Here is an 18,589-nt window from a genome sequence, read left to right on the forward strand (position 1 = left end):
ATATTAAGCTGGAGAAATAAAAAGTTCAGAAGTAGCTAGATAAAAATATAAAAGAAAATCACTGTTAACGTGTTGGACAATATTTCTCCAGTATTTCTTTTCAATAGCTCCATATACATTTTTTTTCCTAAGTGGGAACGTACCATAGATGCTAAAGTGCTTTTTTTTTTCCATTAAAAATGCTTTATTCACCTATGCCAATGTGTAACTCATCTTTACAATGACTGGAACATTCCATCATACAAATTTGCCATACTTTAAATAAGCTCCTTATGGTAGAAAATTGGTTCTTTCCAATTTTCTCCCATCAAAACAACACTTCAGTAAACATCCTTATATGCATACTTGTTACACTTTCTTTTGCACAACTGCCTAGAAGTGGAATTACTAGTCAAAGAATATGTATACAAAGTGTTTTTAAAGTACCAGTTTCTTTCATTCTTTCAGTATTGGATATGTAAGTCCTTTCTATCTTTTCCTAATCTAACAGATAAGAACTATTATTTCATATGCATTTCTTTGGTTAATAGTGAGGTTAAACATCTTTCATGTGTTTGCTATTTGTATTTATTCTTTTGTAAATTTTGCACTTATATTTGCCACTCATTTTTATCTATAATGTTTACTTCTTAATTAACTATACCTGTACAATTTAAGCATATAAATCTTTTATCTGTTACATATGGCAAATTATTTTCTAGTTAGTCATTTATCTTTAATTTATAATGATGGTGGTTGACCGTCTAGAATATAGAATATAGAATAGAAAATAGAATTTTCTAGTATAGAAAATTTATATATTCAGGTTCATAAGCTTATTTCTGTATGATTACTGGCTTGTTTTCTTTTTTAAGATTTATTTATGCATACAGAACTGGGGTGCAGACCAGAGGTGCAGGGGGTGAGAGGATTCACCATAGACAGAGTGGGGAGCAGAACAAGCAGATCTACTGAAACACACTGCTGAGGGGAAACAGTGGGTGAGACACGGGAGTTCTGCTGCACCATGTTGGTCACCTCCCTGGCTGAGGATTGATCTGGTGCTGCAGTGGCTGCAGAGAACTTCATAGTGCTGAGACTTAACCTCTTGTGCCACCAGAGAAGCCCCAATGGTTCCTTTTTCTGTACAACCTTGCCAACATTTATTAAGGACTTTATAGTAATAGCCACTCTACACAGTATGAAGTTAAATCTCTTTGTGGTTTTGATTTGCCTTTCCTTAATGATAAGCAATACTTTTCTAAGTCCTCAGTGCCACCTAACAGAAAAAGGGACCACTAAGTCCTAAACTTCTACCTTTTTCCTAATTGAAACAATCACAGTTCTCCCATTTATGACATAGAACAATGTACTTTTGTAGTCTCACCTGGCTCCAGATTTATCAGTAAAAAATTCTCTAGAAATCTCAGCTTTACTCTTGGAGTAAGCATGAGGTCACCCACTTCTTGTCTGGCAGGTGAAGTCTCCCCATTTTGTCCTTGATATCACATGTCCTAAAATATAGAATAACAATTCCTGGTCTGCTCCTTATACCTTAACATTTACTATCATGTGACATTTCCATACATATATTATTAAATTCATTGTATATCTTTGTTAACCCATCTGATACTACTTATATTACACGCTCAGACCAAGAACAACACAGAGAGTATAGGACAATTTATTTTGTGCCCTGTCAATATTCATTGTATTACAAATCTTATACTTCGCAATTGTTACATAAAGAGAGGAAAAAACTGAAACATAACAGGAAAAAAATGAGTTACCTGTCTCACTCTGTTTTCTGACTCATCCTATACTCTCCTCAAGAGAGAAATTTTTAAAACATGGTTTAGTTACAACATCCCTTCTCATAACATCAATGACTCCCCATTTCCTAAATGGGAATATCAAATTTCTTGGGTTGATATTCAAGGTCTTCCACAACTGGCCCCTCCCTACCTGCCCATATACCATGACAACATATAAAATGGCCTCCATTTCATCCAGAAGGGGCTGTGTAAGTCCCACAAAGCACCTTTCTCCTTTCTTCCTACAAGTCCCTATTGATGCTGTATTATTTCACCTGGGATGCCCTGCTCCAGCTCACTTCCTGTCGGAAGCGACCTTCTCACTTTATCTTTTGAACTGTGTTTACCTCTTACCTCATTTATGAACACTTCCCTGACAATTCCACTGAACAGTGAAATCCCTTAGAATCAAATGCCTAAACCACTCATGGTGTGAATACTCACTTAGCCTTCAGTCACATATAGTTTCTTGTCTCTTCATGTATGTGTGAGCATATATATACAGTTGTTATATATACACTTGCATATGTTTTCTCTCTCCAAGGCAATAAAATCATCTTAATATACAAGAACTATGTCTTAAACTTTTTGGTATGTCCTAAAGGGTTTAGCAGTGAAAATATTTGTCATACAAATAAGTAAGCTTTTTCAAGACATGAGATGCCTTGAAAATGTCTCAAACTAAAATCAAAGTTGGAAAAAATTTTCAAAATCAATTCTGATATTATTGTACTGTGGTGTATCTAACTCATAGTATGTGCTGTGACATTTAAATTTCCCAGGGGACCTTCTCTTCAGAAATGTGCTCCATTACATATCTTTCTTAAGCAACCGTTTCACCCAGGTAACATGGAACAGTGGCATTTTTACATGACTCAAGAAACATTATTTTTTTAAAGTTTTGATCCATACCTTTACATGAGAAAAGTTAATATATAATGTGTTGGAATTAGGCAGAATCAAAGCATAAATAAATAGTCATTAAATAGTATAAAACCCAACAGTTGTCGTGACTATGTCCTTTCACTATGTCCTCATCAGGTATACATGCAGTAAGTGCTATCTTGTGTACTCGCTTATCTCTTGGGGTGTAGCATACTATTGTTTTTATTAATTTATATATCTATTTACATTATTGTTCATTTAAAAACAATGTTTACTTCCCTTCTCCCCCATCAAGAAACACATTTTTAAGCATTCATCTTGAATAAAATTGACCAATAATGTGCATAACACAGTCCACCCTCCCCTCCACTTAAGTCTTGATCCCCTGCCCTGATCAGTGTTTCAGGACTATAGTAAGGAATAGTATGTCTTAGAGGCTGATGAGAGATGGATAAGGCTTTGGGAGAGCAGAATAAAGGAAAGAGCACACTGAGGTGATTCTGTCAAATATTTTGCATCAGAAATGTCATTTGAGTGTACTCCATTTTCATGAATTAAGAAAACGTGGCTGTAATAAACACACTAAGTATCTCACAGTAAAATTTTATCAGAGAACCACAATTTGATAAATATTGATGCAGAATTAACTATGGGTTTTTAAATAACTCCTTCTAATTTATCAAGTATTTGCAACTTATCTATTTGTACCTCAAAACACTTATGTGAACTAAATGGGGGCAAAAACAGGTTTTCATTTCCTATTACTCACCTCTCTCTCCCACTATACTGTGCATGACCAGAGGATCAGACATCATTTTGACTATTAGATATCCAGAACCTAGTATATCCATGGTACACGATCACTGACAAAAAAAAAAAAACAAAAAAAAAACATGTTGAGTGACTCTCCCTGGTGGTGCAGTGGTTTGGAGCACAGCACTGCAAAAACTGGCCGCAGCTACTTCTGTGCAAGTTTGATCCCCAGCCCAGAGGTGAACCACATGGCACAGCAGACCTCTCGTGACCTGCCTGCTGCTCCCCTCAGCAGTGTACCTCATCAATCTGCCTGTTCTGCTTCCTGCTCTGACTCTGGTGTATCCTCTGCACCCCTGTACCTCTGGCCTATACCCCAGTTCTGTGTGCATAAATAAATAAATATTAAAAAAAAATCACATGTTGAGATAGGGTGTGAAGAACCTCTCATTTTACAGTTGAGAAAATAGAAGCCCATGAAAGAGCAGTGTCTTGTCCAAAATCACTCAATTAATGGAAGAGTAAGGTTTCAAATCTAAAACTTTAGGTTCTAGACTCAGTGTATTTTCTACCACTGCTGAGACACAATAGAGTAATAATCTGTCACAAATTGAAAGATTTTAACTTATGGATAGATGTTTTTATTCAACCCTTCTTAATTTCTTTATGATTCTAACACTGATTCATAGAATGAATACAGTATAATTGGAGAGCGAGCCCTTTGACAGAACTGCAGTTCTCTATGAGAGTGAGGGTGAGGCCAAGAACTTCCGCCTACTTGACCTGGATCCACAGTCTGAGTGATGTGCATCCCTAATGGAACACACCAGGGGTGATTACACAGACAGGAAGTATTCTTGTGAAAATCCATCTCTAGAAATAGAAAAAAAAAAAAAAAGAACAACAAAAGCATGCACCCAGCTGATAGTACATTAGCAACAACTCTGTATTAGGCAATTAGTGTCATACCTGCAACTTTAATATATCAGAAGTCTAAATTATTAATGAGATTAGAGATCAGGCTAAGGAGTCATATGGCCCACACATTAATAGTGAACTAAAAATTGAGGATGTCCATTTCCCTAGAAGTTCGTATTTTTCCCACTAGCAAGGATGCAGGACACAGTGTCCTGAGAAAGGATTAAAACACCCTGAGCAATTGGGAGAGGAGCGCATTGCTTGCTTTTCAGTTTATCACTGAAGAGCACCTACATATCTCTTGGTTGCTATATCTTAGCCCACGGTGCTCTCCAGATAGTCCTCAGAATATGGAAGTTCCTTCTGTTCTAGCAAGTAATGATCTCTCTTTCAGCTGGTAATATTGCCAGTCTATAAAACCTCAAGAACAGAAAACTTTTTATCCAGACGCTACTTCACGCATTAAGATTTTAAATACTCCTTTAATCATAGGGTGAACAAAAAATGTTCTTAAGTCTTCCTCTCCGAACTTCATATTTGTTATAGCACAATGGAAAGAGACAGTAATTGTCAATAATGTACTCCTCAGCAAAAGGTTAAGTAAAGGGGTTAAGAGACATTTACCTTATCCTTAGAGAAGACATGGTGGCATCCTAACTTAAGAACACCCTGGAACTCTCCATAAGACTTCTCAGATTTATAGGAGATTTCCATGAGGCAGTGACACATGCAAAATAAGTCCATTATTTCCTGAATCGACAGAAGTTTTTCTTAATATTGCAGTTTCCTTAAAATTTGACTTTCTGGCCCTCCCTCGTGGCGCAGCGGGTTAAAGCACAGCACAGAGAATCTAAAGCCGCTTCCGCATGAGTTCGATTCCCGCCTGCCCCGGAGGTGACCACATGGTGTGGCAGACCTCTCTTGGCCCGACCGCTGCTCCCCTCAGCAGTGTACTTCACCCATCTGCCTGTTCTGTTCCCCGCTCTGTCTCTGATGAAGCCTCTCACCACCCCTGAGCCTGTGGCCTGTACCCCAGTTCTGTATGCACAAATAAATAAATCTTTAAAAAAAAAAAATTTGACTTTCTGGTTGATGAAAAATACATTGCAATGACCTCTGGAAATTTTAAAAGAAAATTAAATCATCTAAAATATACCATTATTCCACTGTCCTTAGTAGTGAACTAAAGGAATGTTTTGAAATGTCATGTTTCTCAATGGAAATATACTTTTGAAGTGTCTATAAGCATCTTCTATCTAGTTAAATACAAAGAATTTGCTGACTAAATTAGTGGTTACTAATTTAGATCGTTAGTTCAGAATAATTTTAGAATAACTGATCAAACTCCCATATAGCTGAGGTAATTTTACAGTTGAATTGATAAAAGTAACCAAGTCATGGCCCTCCCTGATGGTGCAATGGGTTAAAGTACAGCACTATGAAGCTATTCACAGCCACTACAGCATAAGTTCGATCCCCAGCCAGGGAAGTGATTTACATGGCACAGCAGACCTCTCCTGTCTCTCCAGCTGCTCCCCTCAGTGGTGTATTTCAGTCCAATTGCCTGTTCTGCTCCCCATTCTATTTCTGGTGAATCCTCTCACCTCTACCTCTGGCCTGTACCCCAGTTCTTGTATGCATAAATAAATAAACCTTTTTTTAAAAAAGTAACCAAATCAATTATTGGCTACATAAGCAATAGAGAAAAAAATTTAAAGTCAACTTCATTTTGACAGAATGATCTGAGTTGAATATGGTCATGGTTAATATGTGTTCACTGAGGAGATCTTTGATTTCTTAACTTTCATGTTCTCTATGATCGGAGTTCATTGATCTTCTGGGTACAAAATGGTTACCCAAACATTTGCTCAGAGAGAATTTATTTAAGAGAGAGTATGTTGACAATGAAGCAAGGTTACCTTTGTTTTTATTTATTCTACAATATCAAAGGATTTGACTGTGAAATTTGGTATACTATTAAATATTAAAGACTATGAAAGAAAGCATTATAATCAAGTTAAAACAAAATGTCAGCCAATTACATTTGTCAAAATAGCATTTAACTTTAAAATATCTATATAGTTGGTACAGAAAGAGAGGAAAAGTGCTATCTTGGAAGTGAGTTAACCCACTACTTGAATATATATTTGTTCTGTTGCCTATAGTGTCTATAGTATGATGCATTGTTTTTATCCACATCATTCAGTTCAAGTCAATAACTATTTTTGAGTATCCAAGAGGTTCACACTAGGTCCTGGACACATGAAGATCAGTATACAGTAGTCTGAGCCTTCATGATAATTTTAATATAATTAGGAAACCACATAGATTAATGACAAATTTGGCAAGTATTTGAATGATTAAATTTCATACACTTGGTACCTGGAATTCCTGGAACTTCTTGCCTCTTAAAAATTGTTAAGGAAAGCACAAAGAGGCACTACAACCTCTCAGGCAAGCAGCCACCTGCCCCTGTATCAACAGAGTTCTTGCCAGACCCAGGCTGGACTGTGAGTGACAGGGTGCACCTTGAGGACAGACAAAGAGCACGCAGATGCCTGGCAACCTCCAGAGCAAGTGGCCATCAGCCTGCCTGCCTTGTCAACAGGCTCCTCATGAGCTTCAATGGGACTATGCCAGACCCAGCCTGTCCCTATGAGTGACAGGACAAAGCTCAGGGAGAGACAAAGAATGCAGAGGCCTTATGACCTCTAGATTAAGCAGCCATCAGCCAGCCCTCCCCAACAGAGTTAATGCACACCCTGGGGAATTTTGCAAGCCACAGCTCAGTCCAGTGACAGGCAGGGTGCACCTCAGAGAGGGATAAAGGGTGTACAGAGGCATATACTCAGATTGAAGTTGTGGGAACCTACAAGCCCCAATCCCAGAGGTCCCCAATACACTACTAGGAGTACCCAGAAGTCATGCCTACTGTTCTGTTCCCCACTCTGTTCCTGGTAAATCTTCTCACCGCCCCTGCACATCTGGCCTGTACCCCAGTTCTGTATGTATAAATAAATAAATCTTTAAATAAGAATATACACTGTTCTTACATTTCATCTACGGATGCAGTAAGTATTCTGTTTTCCTGGTTTTCCCTATGCATAGAACAAACATGAAAGCAAGCAATAGGAAGAAAAATACAAATACCCAAGCAAGCCCTCCTGGGAACAACACAACACAAAAATAAAGTCAGCTTCCAAACCAAACAACACAGACGTGACGATTTCTCTGTCTGACAGGTAAAGAACCCAGAATTGCCATAATTGGGGAAAACAAACATAAAAGATGAAGAAAAGGGAAAGAATGATATAAGAAATACAATCAATGAACTAAAGAACTAGAATGAATATAAAAGATGAAGAAAAGGGAAAGAATGATATAAGAAATACAATCAATGAACTAAAGAACTAGAATGAATATTTAAATAAGAAAATAAATGAACTGTACGATGTTAAAAGGTCAATAGAGAACATAATGAATTCTCAGAAAAGCTAGAAAAATAGAATACGTATTGCATCCATAGATGAAATGGAAGAACAAGTGTGTATTTTTTTTTAAAGATTTATTTATTTCTACATACAGAACTGGGGTACAGGTCAGAGGTGCAGGGGCAGTGAGAGGATTCACCAGAGACAGAGCGGGGAGCAGACAGTCAGATTGATGAAGTACACTGCTGAGGGGAGCAGCAGGCAGGACAGGAGAGTCTGCTGCGCCAGGTGGATTACTTCCAGGGCTGGGGATTGAACTCCCACTGAAGTGGCAACTAGCTTGCAGTGCTGCACCCTAACCCACTGCACCACCAGGGAGGGCAACAAATGTGCATTTTAAAGATACTTATATAAAAAGAACCAGAAAAGGAAAGGAAAGAGAGGTACAAAGGAAAAAGAATGAAGAAACACTTTAAGACTCTCTGAGACCATGAGTAAAGGAGTTATAAGTCAGGAATCCTAGAGAGAGAGAAAGGAACTGAAAAACCATTCAAGGAAAAACTTGAAGAGGATTTTCCAAATTTGAAGAAGAAAATGAAAATAGACATACAGGAAGCTAAAACACCAATTACCATAATGAATGTAAAACTACAGCAAGACACATAAAAGTAAAGCTTCCAGGAGTCTAAGACAAAAACAAAATAATGAAACTGATGAGAGAGAAGAAACATAGAACCGAAGGATAACTGATTATGCTGACATCAGACTTCTGTGAGGAAACACTATGGGCAAGAAGAGAATGGAGTCGCAAATTCAAAAAACTCCAAGACAAAAATTGCCAACATAGAATACTTTATCTTGCAAAACTCTCATTCCTATATGAGGGAACAACAAAGACCTCAGACAAAATCTTCAGAAATTTGCTATAATTAAACTCCAAGGAATATTACAAGAAGACAAAAATATAAAGCAACAGATGAATGAACAGGAAGAACTGAACAAGATAATGAATAGAACCACAAAATGATGAACAAAATGGCAATTACAGACTTCCATGTATCAATAATCACCCTAAATGCAAATGGACTATGCTCACCAATAGAAAAACAGAGGAGAACACTAGATTAGAAAAAGAACCCAACTTTCTGCTGTCTCCAGGAAACACACCTAAAGGCCAAAGCTAAACACAGATTAAAAGTAAATGGCTGGAAAATAATTCTACGTGGTCAACATCATTTATAATCAGGGAAATGAAAATTAAAACCACAATGAGATACTACCTTACACCGGTAAGAATGGTGCATATTAAAGAAGCTGGCAACCATAAGTGCTGGCAAGGATACTGAGAAAAAGAATTCTTCGTCTACTGCTGGTAAAATGCAATCTGGTCCAACCACAGGAAAAGCTGTGTGGAAGATCCTTAAAACACTAAAAATGAAACTACCCACATGATCCAGCAATTCCACTTCTGGGATTATATCTAAAGGACACAACACTAAGTCAAAGGGAAACCTGCACTCCTATGTTTATTACAGCACCATTTACAATAGCTAGGATATGGAAACAACCTAATTGCCCCAAAACAAATGAAACAAGAAGGGTATATATACACAACAGAACACTACTCAATAATCAAAAAATATAAAATCATGGCATTTGTGGCAACGTGAATGGAGCAGGGAAGGATTATGTTGAGTAAAGTAAATGCAAAGGAAAAAGAAAACTATCAGACAATCTCACTAATAAAGGTAATATATGGAAACTGAACAAAGGATCAGGAAAAAGGCAAAACTTATAGGTAAACCATAGATCTCAGGTATACAGCTGGGGAGAGGAAATGAGAGTCTACACAGGGGACAGGAGGTAACAAGGGACTAGAGTGATGGTGTATGGTGTTGTGGTGATGGGAGAATTATAGGGAATACACATAAGGGGAGAATCAAATATTGTACAAATGAACAAAGGCATGGGAAAGTAAAACAATGAAAATAAAAAACAAGCAATGTTAAAGAGGTTGACTGACTTTCTTAAGAAAAAAAGATTATCCTTTGCATGGAATCAACTGGGACTCAGGGTGCTGTCTGCAGCTTCACAGGTGCAGAAACTTAATTTTATTGTTTTGCCCAAATGTGACTAAGCCTGTCCCTGGCACACAGATGCATGTTACTAAACTTCCTAGGTGCTGACTAATGTATGAGATGCCTGTTTATTCATTGACAACATGAAAAACAACCATGTTATTCCTCTTTGATGATTAGTACACACCTGTTCAGTAGTAAAGTCGCATACAAGCCAAATTACTCTTGCAAGCTTGGAAAACATGGATTAGAACAGAGGGAACTGCTGCCTTAACAAGTTCTCCTACACAGACTGACTCCCTTCAAGAAGAATTTGCTTCCTACTTCACATTCAGGATTTGCTCTCCAGATTTCAGATCCACCTGAATCTGATGACTACATCTTGTTGGCTCCTTGTCACACTCTGTTTTCCTCAACCAGGTTTTGGTCAACTTGCATTGAGATTAATATTTCTTAACGGGGTCCCTGATTCTCAACCTGACTTTCACCCTTTCTTCTGGCCTGCCGGTAACTCTTGGCACTGAAACTGCTTTTTCCCATATCTAACCCTGCAACCAGAATTCTTCTCCAATCTACAGTCTTGTGTTGTCATCCCGATCATTTTATCATGGAGGAGCTTCAGAAAGTAACCTGACTGATACATCTACTTCTACAGTGGAGATCTGTCTACAGAAGGAATCAGAGAACATTGTGTTCATTGCTGATGACTCTATAAGCTGTTCTAGAGACCCTTCCTTCCTGAGAGAGAGAGAGAACGAGAGAGAGAGAGAACGAGTGCAGAATATGGGATTGAATTTGCCTCAAAGTCATAGATCTTGGGTTTCTAGTTCCCTTCCACCATTTAATAGTTGTAAATTATTAGCTGAGGATTATTCTGAAGAGTAAATGATTTATTTCATAAAATGAAATTCATATACTCTGTGCTTTTTCTAGATTCCAGACAACCTCTTTCCTTTGTGACACTGCAATGACTTCAGATGTTTCACAATATAACTGAGTAGGTTACAGTTTCAGAGTTACACCCTCTTGATTTGATACAGCACTTAATCAGATTATCTAGATAGTACTTTCAGATGTGCATACCATATTCAGGGTATATGACTTAGTAGCTGTCTAACCACAGTGACAACAGTTACCATCTACTAAATACCTTTTATGTGCCAGGTACCATGAGAAATTGCTTTATTAATATTACTACATATAACATCCCTATAATGGAATTATTACTATTGCAATACTAATGATGAGGAAAATGCTTTCTAGAATTAGGACACTGGACTGGGATGAAGAGCAATTAGAGAAGCTCTGATTTGACACCTGTTTTTCTCCAGAATGTTCTATTGTCTCTCTCATAAACATCAGAGCAGCCTTGGGCCCTCCCTGGTAGTACAGTGGGTGAAAGCACAGCACTAAGAAGCTAAAGCCACTTTAGCATCAGTTTGATCCTTGCCCCGGAGGTGACCCACATGGCACAGTAGACCTCTCCTGACCCGCCCACCGCTCTCCTTAGCAGTGTACTTCGACAGTAGGCTTGTTCTGCTCCCTGCTCTGTCTCTGGTGAATCCTCTCACTGCCCCTGTACCTCTGGCCTGTACCCCAGTTCTGTATGTATAAATAAATAAATCTTAAAAAAAAAATCAGAGCAGCCTTTAACTTAAGCTCTTGGCATAACCTAGGGCACCTTCTTACAGACTCCCCAATGATAACATAGACTTCACTGTCCATATTAATTCAGACCAGATGCCCAGAATCTCCTAGACAGCCCTGGTTGTACCTTTGGGCTCTGGGCTGTCCTGTGTTTTATTTGTTTTGCTTCTATTCTGAATTATGTACCAACTCTGGAATCCTTATTCCTAATAGGAATCAATTAATAGAACTTTTCCATCTGAAGGTCCTTCTGAGTAAAGACCAACTTAGTTATCTTAAGAGTTAATGAAATTTTTTGTTACAATTAAGTTTTGTGGGTTTTTGGATCATACATAAGTGAATGTTTGTAGCATGTGGGATTATGTTAAGCAAAATAAATCAGAAGGAGCAAGACAAATAGTGGAGAGTGTGACTTATGTGTGGAATATAGAGAAACCAAACAAAGGGTCAGATAAAGTCAAACTAACAACGAGCCCTAGAAAGCTGACCAGAGAACTGAGGCTACCAGTGGGAGAGGGAGGTGAGAACAAAGGGTGGGAGTACAATGGCCTATGCTGGTGGACTATCGGCATTATGGTGGTGGGTGTGATATAGGAACAACACCTGAAGGAAGGTCCTGTTTCCTAAAACACAAAATTGTACCAACAGTTCTTAAATCCCCTGCCTCCTAAGGACAGGATCAGCGTTGGGGTCCCTCGGCCACATGTCAGCCATCATGTAGACTGGAAGAATTCATGGCACACACTATGTGCACCATTCTCACACACACCTTTGGGATTCCTATAGTGATTACTTTCTTCTTCAAATCCTTGGCTAGGAAAACAGTCTCCAAAGGTAACATATCTTCATTCTCTTGGTCATCCAGTTTTGCAATCCTGTGGTCACCTTTGCTGTATCTCTATTCTTACACGGCACATTTAGATGCCTCCCATCATGTCTCTTTCATTTATACTATCGTTTCCTGCCTCGTAGACACAGCCCTAAACTTTTTCGTTATATATACAAAGTATTAAAATGGCCTGTGAATTATGAGCTTTAATCTTGGAATCAGACATACCCTAAAAGGCCCACAGATGAACTTTCATTGGTCTATAAAGGCCCTGAAATTATTTTTTTTAAGTACAGGTGTGCTGGTGTACATACATGCATTTTTTTCTATGTAAAATAAGTTATCTGTCTCTCAAAGAGAATTGTGTCAATTTCCTAATATCAAAAATACAATGCCTTGAAATTTATTCTCATACAGAGATCAGAAGTGTCTGGAAATCAGAAGTCTGAAATCTAACTTTCTCGGGATGTATTCCTTTTGGAGCCTCCTATTTCTTTGCCTTTTTTCAGCTTCCACAGACCACCTGCATTCTGTGGCACGTGGCCACTTCCTGCATAACTCTACCCTCTAGATCCTTCCCTCTAGCTCCTTATGTCACATCTACCACCCACTGCCTTCCTCTTTACTGCCCCCTGCTGTTTTGGGCATACCCTAGTATTCCAGGATATTTTTCCCCCTCTCAAGATTCTTTTTTTTAAAGATTGATTTATTCATACAGAACTGGGGTACAGGCCAGAGATGCGGAGGGTGAGAGGATTCACCAGAGACAGAGTGGGGAGCAGAGCAGGCAGATCGACGAAGTACACTGCTGAGGGGAACAGCGGGCGGGCCAGGAGAGGTCTGCCACGCCATGTGGTCACCTCCGGACAGGCGGGAACCGAACTCATGCGGAAGCGGCTTAAGCCTCTTAGTGCAGTGCTTAACCTGCTGCACCACCAGGCAGGGACCCCCTCTCAAGATTCTTAATCACATTTTCAAAGCTCCCTTTGGAATATAAGATAAATTCACATATTCTAGGTATTAGAATATAATCATCTTTCATGGGGCCATTATTCAACCAACCACAGGAGACAATGCCCCAAGTATGCTATCTTAACCATTTTTTTTTTTTTGTAATAACCTAGGCAATTACTTCTCAAATACTAGTTTCTCCTTGGCATCTCTGGTATATTTATAGTAACTCCCTCTTACCTATCAGATCAATGTGTGCTCTGAGTCCAGCATTTAAGGCTGTCAGCAGCTAGCCCCAGTTGGTTTCTCCAGTCTCACCCCCAGTGTTCCCCATCCAGGATACTCTAAGACATACCCTTGAGAATGCATGAATCTTCCAAATTTTACTCCCAATCATGCTGTTTGCCTGCCAAGAATAACCTCCTGACTCACTCCTTTCCACCGCTGTAATATCAAAGGCATGTCATTTATCTCCATGTTTTCCTTTATGAAGCTTTAGAATTATTGTTGACCAGTACTATAATCATGTATTCTTTTGAGTCATCCTCTCACTGAGGGTGAGCAAATATTGTAAGGACAAAAGCTTCTTTTACATTCCTCAAAATGCCTAAAAGAGCTTATGAATGAATAGTTCCTTTTTTCTCTTCCACCTTTTCCCACAAGACTAGTTGATACTCCCCAAATACACTGTGTCTTCTATTCTGGTCCTTTCTCTATAGCTCTTCTGAAATATGGCTCATCATGTGACCCATCCAATTTAACCCTTTTCAGTAGCTTACAACCTCAACCTTCTTAGTGACCTAGAATCATATCTCATTATTTCCCCAAAGAACCCTTCTCTTTGTTCTGACACATTTGCATTTGTTATGACACATTTGCTGACTATGTCACATCACAGCCAGCTTCTATGCCTTTGTTTGTATTATTCCTTGGTGTAGAACAGCTTTCCTGACTCCACCAGCCTAGCTAACTTCCATTTGTGCTTCAAAGCTAAGATTCAGCATTGCGTTTCTTCCAGAGTTCTCTTCCTGGTCTCCTCCCCACTGCTGCACAGTTAAGTGACTCTCTTCTTGCACACAAATAGATGCGCTCAGATCCCCTTGCACAACACTAGCAATTGTGGTAATTGTGGTTGGCTCTCTGTCTCCATTGTTAAACTGTGAAGTCTTTCATAGTAGAAATGACATTATCTTCCTCCTAGTATCCACCCTTTTCATGGGGGGCCTAGCACAGATCCAGGCACCTTATAAATGTTTAACCTGGAAGGTCCTGGGTAAGTGATAGTAGTTTTGACAGCATAGCTTTTGTCATCCTGATTTACCACATGAAAACAGAGAGAATGACTGGACAGCAAAACCAAGCAGCCATGATAAATGGTTATAACAAATTTAAGTGGCCAAGTCAGCTCATGACTGCTAAAATACAATTAGATGGGAAGAAGTCATGAACTCATCAAAAGCTACAAACACAAGTTCTGTTGGCATTTGCAAAAGCGGAAGCAGAAAAAACGCATCTAACATTTCTGAGAACAGGAAAACCCTGAAATAGCCAACAATTATTCACTGGAAAATGGGGGGGGGGGCAATATGAGAACAGCAGGGACAATAAGAGGGCTCTGGCCACCTCTAATGTAGGTGAAAGCCAGGGGCCATGGAGGATCACAGGTTTATAAACTCTACAAATTGACCCTTCAGGGACCCTTCTAATTTGAGTTCTGATTCTCAGGAGAAAATGCTGGAAGCAGAATCAAAATGGAGACGAAGAGAAAGAACCAGATAAAGGTTGAATAGGAAAACAGAGTCAGAATCTCAAATGCAAATGTCCATATTTTTAAACACTGACTGACTGAAAACAAGAGAAAAGGAAACTGGATTTTAAAGGGTTACTTAAACACTTGAAACAAGCTTCCTTAAAAAAATGAAATTAGAAAATTAAATTCACATAAAATCTAGTAATAGAAAACTACTGAGGTCAAATCCTACACAAAATTCCTCTAAGAAAAATATATACCCATTTATTACAAAGGAGAAAAGAATAACTCTAAAATGAGGAAATCAGATTAACCATTTAAATTAAGTGATCAAACTTAGCATTATCAGTAATAAAGACAAGTTAGTAGCATGTACTCCATGGACTAAGAACACGTCAATACTCTAGAGTGGAGTTCTTACAAAAAAGGCATGACCTCAGTGTAAATTGAGAAAACAGGCAAGCCCAAATAAAGGGTCACTCTACAAAGCAACTAAGCACTTCCCTTCAAAAGTTTCCAGGTCATGTAAAACAAAGAAAAGTGATGGACAATTCTAGAATGGTGAAGGCAACAGAGACAAGACAACAACATGCATTGTAGGGTCCTGGACCAGAAATTAGATGGCTATAGAAAAACATAGAGGAAAGTTAGCATAATTCAACTGCCATCTATATGTTAATTGATAATATTTTATTAGTGTCATTTTGTAAGTTTACATCATTATACAATAATATATAAGGTTGGAATAAGAAGAGAGGGATGTATGGGAACTTTCTGTGTGGTTGTAATTTTTTTCTTATGTCTAAAATTATCTCTCAAATAAAGTTTTTTATGCTACATGTAACTTGGGAGGTAAATTAGACACAATGATCATTAGACTTTTAAAAAGTAATTTAAATACAATGAAGAAAAGGAATAACAGTTAAGTTACTAAATGAAAGCAAATGTGGACTAGGAATTTTATATCCAGAAAACTGATCTTGAATTATAAAGAACATATTTCAATATGTGTGAACCCAGGAAATATTGTTCCTTGAGTGTTTCCTAAGAGATATAATCAAGGAAAACTTCAGAAAACCAAAATAATGATGGAGACATCAGCATAAGAACTGGTGATCAGGAGCTTGCACTCAGCCCTGGAAGATTTTGATTCTAATCAAACCAATAAGTAGATAGTCATGGTCACTCAACAGATATTGATGATAGCTATTAGAGTTTTTGGTGGATCAGATGTGCTGAAATCCCAGTCTGATATTGCAGTCTCAAAAGGCAGTCAATTTTTTTTAATTTATTTATTTATGCATACAGAACTGCTGTACAAGTCAGAGGTACAGGAGTGGTGAGAGGCTTCACCAGAGACACAGAGACAGAGGACAGAGTGGGGAGCAGAACAGGCAGATCTACGAAGTATACTGTTGAGGGGAGCAGCAGGCGGGTCAGGAAAGGTCTGCCATGCCATGTGGTCACCTCCAGGGCCAGGATCGAACTCCCACTGAAGCAGCTGCAGTTAGCTTGCAGTGCTGTGTCCTAACCCGTTGCACCACCAGGGAGGGCCGGCAGTCAGGTTTTAATCAAAGTCCATGCATGTAGTATAAATCCAAAAAATAACATATATTCACTGAGGAGTTTATAGTATAAAACCGTCCTGGTGCTATACTCCTGGTTCAGATGTGGCCAGGGTAACAGAAGCTGTTGGGAGATAATGTATCAACTTTCAAGAAAGGTGACAGGGTTTTCACTACCAGCATGTTCACTGAAGGCTGTGCAGAGTTTGATCTTGCAGGAGACCACACTGTTTACACACTGACAGAGAAGTTGGACTTTAAACAAGGAGCAGCCATCAGGATCCCATATTTTACTGCTTATTGAGCTCTGCTTTATAGTGCCCATGTGAAAGCTTGAGAAAGTGTCCTGGTTCATGGGAATAGTGGAGGAGTTGAACTTGGCTTAAAGGCTTTGGGTACAGTTGGTACTGAGAAAGGACAAAATGTTGTTATGCAAAATGGAACCCATGCAGTGTTTAATTGCAGAAAAGTTAATTATATTGATAAAATTAAGAAATCCGTTGGTAAACAGGGAATCTGTGATTATTGAAATGTTAGCGAATCTTAGTAAGAACTTGAATCTTCTGTCACATAGAAGAAGAATAGTTGTTGATAGCAGAGGTCGTAGTGTTGAAATAATACCATGGGACACCACCACAGCAAAGGAATCTAGCATAATTGGAGTTTCTCTCTATTCATCAACCAAGGAAGAATTTCAGCAATTTGCAGCAGCCCTTCAAGCTGTAATGGAAATTGGTTGGCTGAGAGCTATTATAGATTCTCAGTATTCATTGAAGAAGGTGGCCCACACTCATGAAAATCTCATTCGTGAAAGTGGGGCTACTAGAAAATGATTCTTCTCTAATATGATTAATTCTTTCATTTATTTCCTGTGTAATTAAAATTTTCTTGCAATATTATGTACACTATCTTTGTTTTAATTACCATTCATTTGATTCAATGAGCTTCTTATATTAAAAAAATATATATTTAGAGATTATGGCCACTGGAGTACAATTTATTTTTATGACTGCATTAATTTTTTATGTCTTCCACTCTGATTAAGAGGTCATCATACCAAGAAATAAAATCTCAGTGGTCATTTGGCATTGGAGCACACTGCAGAAATTCCTAACTGATACTTAGTCATTAATTCCATAACTTTGACTAAACACATGCTAATTCAAAATAATATTACATGATTTCTAAGCCTGTTTCTCCTTCTAGAAGTTGTTTAGTCTCTGACTAGAACTATGAAGATTTTCTGAAGATTTTCTGAAATAAAAAGTAACCCCTCCCCAAACTAATATTACTGGATCTAGAGACTTCTTGAGAGAGCAAGAATAAAAATAATACAGAGAAATTTTTATTAGTTTTCTGATATTTCCCCAACATACTAGAGCATTCTTTAAGTTAATGTTTGAATACCAACAAGGACAGCAGTCTTATCTTTGGCATACTATGACAATGGATACTAATATAAGGCTTCTAAATAGATACTTCTGATTGATTTGGTCTTCAAACTAGACTTAGAGTTATCTGTTCAGGTGATGGGGTCATATATTTTTACTTAAATTAATAAACAACCAAATCTGATACATTAAATAAGGAACTAGTGGTAAGCATTAAATACATAGTTCCTATAAAAGTAGATGAATTAGAATTAAAAGGAAGAGATGAAAGTGTACACGGATATATGATATTACAATGTACAACATGTTTGGTGTATTATAATTCTAATTTTATCATTCTTATGTCTTTAAAAATTAAGATTCTTAGTGTGTAAGAAAGAGGAAAGAGTCAGTATAAAAGAGCTAAATAAAAATTCTGTGGTCCTGGACCTCCCTGGTGACACAGTGTGTTAAAGCACAGCACTAAGAAGCTAAAGCCCGCCCTCCCTGGTGGTGCAGCGGGTTAAAGCACTGCACTAAGAAGCTGAATCCACTTCTGCATGAGTTCGATTCCCGCCTGCCCTGGAGGTGATCCACATGGCGAGGCAGACCTCTCCTG

General features: G+C 38.2%; 1 pseudogene; it reads left to right on the forward strand.

The window, feature by feature from the left end:
* The first annotated feature begins 16,213 nt into the window (after window positions 1–16,213).
* On the forward strand, window positions 16,214–17,433 carry LOC101618379 (annotated as a pseudogene).
* The last annotated feature ends 1,156 nt before the right edge of the window (window positions 17,434–18,589 follow it).

The sequence above is a fragment of the Condylura cristata genome, unplaced genomic scaffold, assembly GCF_000260355.1.
Source record: "Condylura cristata isolate star-nosed mole 26May11 unplaced genomic scaffold, ConCri1.0 scaffold00023, whole genome shotgun sequence".
NCBI lineage: Eukaryota > Metazoa > Chordata > Mammalia > Eulipotyphla > Talpidae > Condylura > Condylura cristata.